This window comes from Carlito syrichta, unplaced genomic scaffold (assembly GCF_000164805.1).
Source record: "Carlito syrichta isolate Samal-C Ts95f unplaced genomic scaffold, Tarsius_syrichta-2.0.1 Scaffold115728, whole genome shotgun sequence".
Taxonomy (NCBI): domain Eukaryota; kingdom Metazoa; phylum Chordata; class Mammalia; order Primates; family Tarsiidae; genus Carlito; species Carlito syrichta.
The window spans coordinates 526,671-528,615 of NW_007059824.1; the positions used below are offsets into that span (position 1 = coordinate 526,671).

The following is a 1,945-nucleotide window of genomic DNA, read 5'->3' on the forward strand; positions in this document are numbered from 1 at the left end:
GGCAGTCCACTCACCTCAGCCTCCCAAAGTGCTGGGATTACAGGCTGAGTCACCGAGCCCGGCTTTGAGAGGTCTTAATGACAGTTTTTGCAAATGGGAAACAAATTTACCATACTGTAGAAAATTCAGAAACTATAGAGTGAAATAATCCTTCTTTTTGCCTTAACTGGCTGTGCTGGTGTGTTGACTTCCAGCCTTCCAGCGTCTGCATAATTTTCACAGCATTTTAATTGTGACACACATTTCATTTTCGTCTCCTGCGCGTCCTTAACCCCCTCACCACCCCCTCCCCCGAGCGTTATTGCCTAAGCATTTTTCCGTGTGGGAGGGTGCATGCATTGAGGGAAGGGGCAGGGGCACAGGATGACCTCAGGGGGTCCTGGCTGTCTCTGGAGATGCTCACCTGCCCTCTCTCTGTTTCTCTCACAGGTGGCTGCCCCCTGCATTGCTCCATCCAATCATGAGCTGGTGGTGAGTGACAGCCCCTCCTTACCCGCCAGCCCTCCCCTCTGTCCCAGCTCCCCAGCTGCCGCTTTCTTTAGACCCAAGTATGTTGGGAGCCCAGTGTCGGGTATTGGGTAATTAGGTGGGAGGAGGAGGGTCGCGCTCCCTAGGCCCAAGCTGGACTGGGAGGAAGTGAGTCATGAGGTCCCTTCTGATGAGACGCAGGGCCTGCTGTTTCCAACCTTGAGACTCGAGTCCTTGGAAAAACCCATAAAAGGGCATCTCGTGTGTCTCCAGGCCTGGCCAGGTGCCTATTGTCCCAGTGCTTAGAGGACCAGGGGCTGCTGTGGCACCTCCTTCCGCCTGCCTGGTCCCAGGTCAGTCAGGGATGGATGGCATGACTCTCCGAATCCGTCCACCTGGGCGCCCAGGTGCCCTCTGCTCTGCTTCTAAGTGCCTTGGCTTCACTGTGCTTTTCTGCTCTCTCTCCATTTCCCCCCCTCCTCTTATCTGCCTCCCAATCCTTGTGGAACAGCCTGGACCTGGGTGGGACCCCTGTGAATCCTGGGTTATGGAGAGGACCTTGCCCCAGACTGACCCCAGTTGGGCTGATGGGGGATGCTGAGTGCTGTTCCTTCCTGCCTCTCACCATCTTCTTCCCCGCTCTCCTGCTATGCTGCTGGGGTCAGGCAGGACTCTGGGGCTGCAGGGGAGAGGTCTGTACTTGTGCACATGAGTGTATGGCCATGGGCATGAGGGTGTGTCATGGAGGGAGCACCGGGTGAGCACAATCAGATGAGCTGGTGTGGAGGTGCTTGTGGTGGTACTGATGTTGGTGGGAGTCTGAGGGGAGAGGGCAAGGCTGTCCTGGGGCCCAGGCAGCTGTGGGCATCCCATCCACCTATGCGGTGACTTGCTCAGCCCAGGCACTGGACACTCTCAGGCCGCCTGGTCTCCTTTTTTTCACTCCAACACCCACTCCCCAAGTCTTTACTCAAGTGTCAGCTCTTCTCTTCCCCCCGAACCCAACTTCCCTTCCCTGCTTTCGTGGCCATCAGCACACATCGCTCTCTAGTAGGCTCTGCATTTCACATATGTGTCCTGTTTCAGGGGCTTTGCTCATGCCAGCATGCACACATGCCAGCATCCTCTTTCTTTCTGGACGTCACTTTCCCTTTCTGTCAAAGAGAGGTGTTGGACCAGGCACTCTGAAAGCCCTGTCGGTGCTGCTAAGTATTCCCTGTCCTTCCCTTCTTGCTCAGGATGGTGGTGGAATGAAATAAAGGACGCAGAAGTGCTTAGGGCCATCAGCGGCGCTGCTCTCTGTGCTGTGGCCTGGCTGTTTACCTTCTTGGCAGTAGCCCCTCCTCCCCTGATCTCACCGGGGTCAGTCTCTCTGGGTCTCAGGGCTGCCCAGCTGGGCTGCTCAGCTGGGCTGCTCCAGATGTGGAGTGTTATTCGCACAGAGCCCAGTGGAGAGGGTTATCTGACACTGGCGGGG

At 56.5% G+C, this 1,945-nt stretch overlaps 1 protein-coding gene across 1 annotated transcript in view; it reads left to right on the forward strand.

Moving 5' to 3' along the window:
* The window catches only part of TNS1 (tensin 1), a 147,114-nt gene that overhangs the window by 23,349 nt on the left and 121,820 nt on the right, over nt 1-1,945 (forward strand). Inside the window, exon 2 of the mRNA XM_008073717.2 lies at nt 430-471. The gene's annotated coding sequence lies outside the window, so the exon portion shown is untranslated. The remainder of the gene's footprint in view (nt 1-429; nt 472-1,945) is intronic.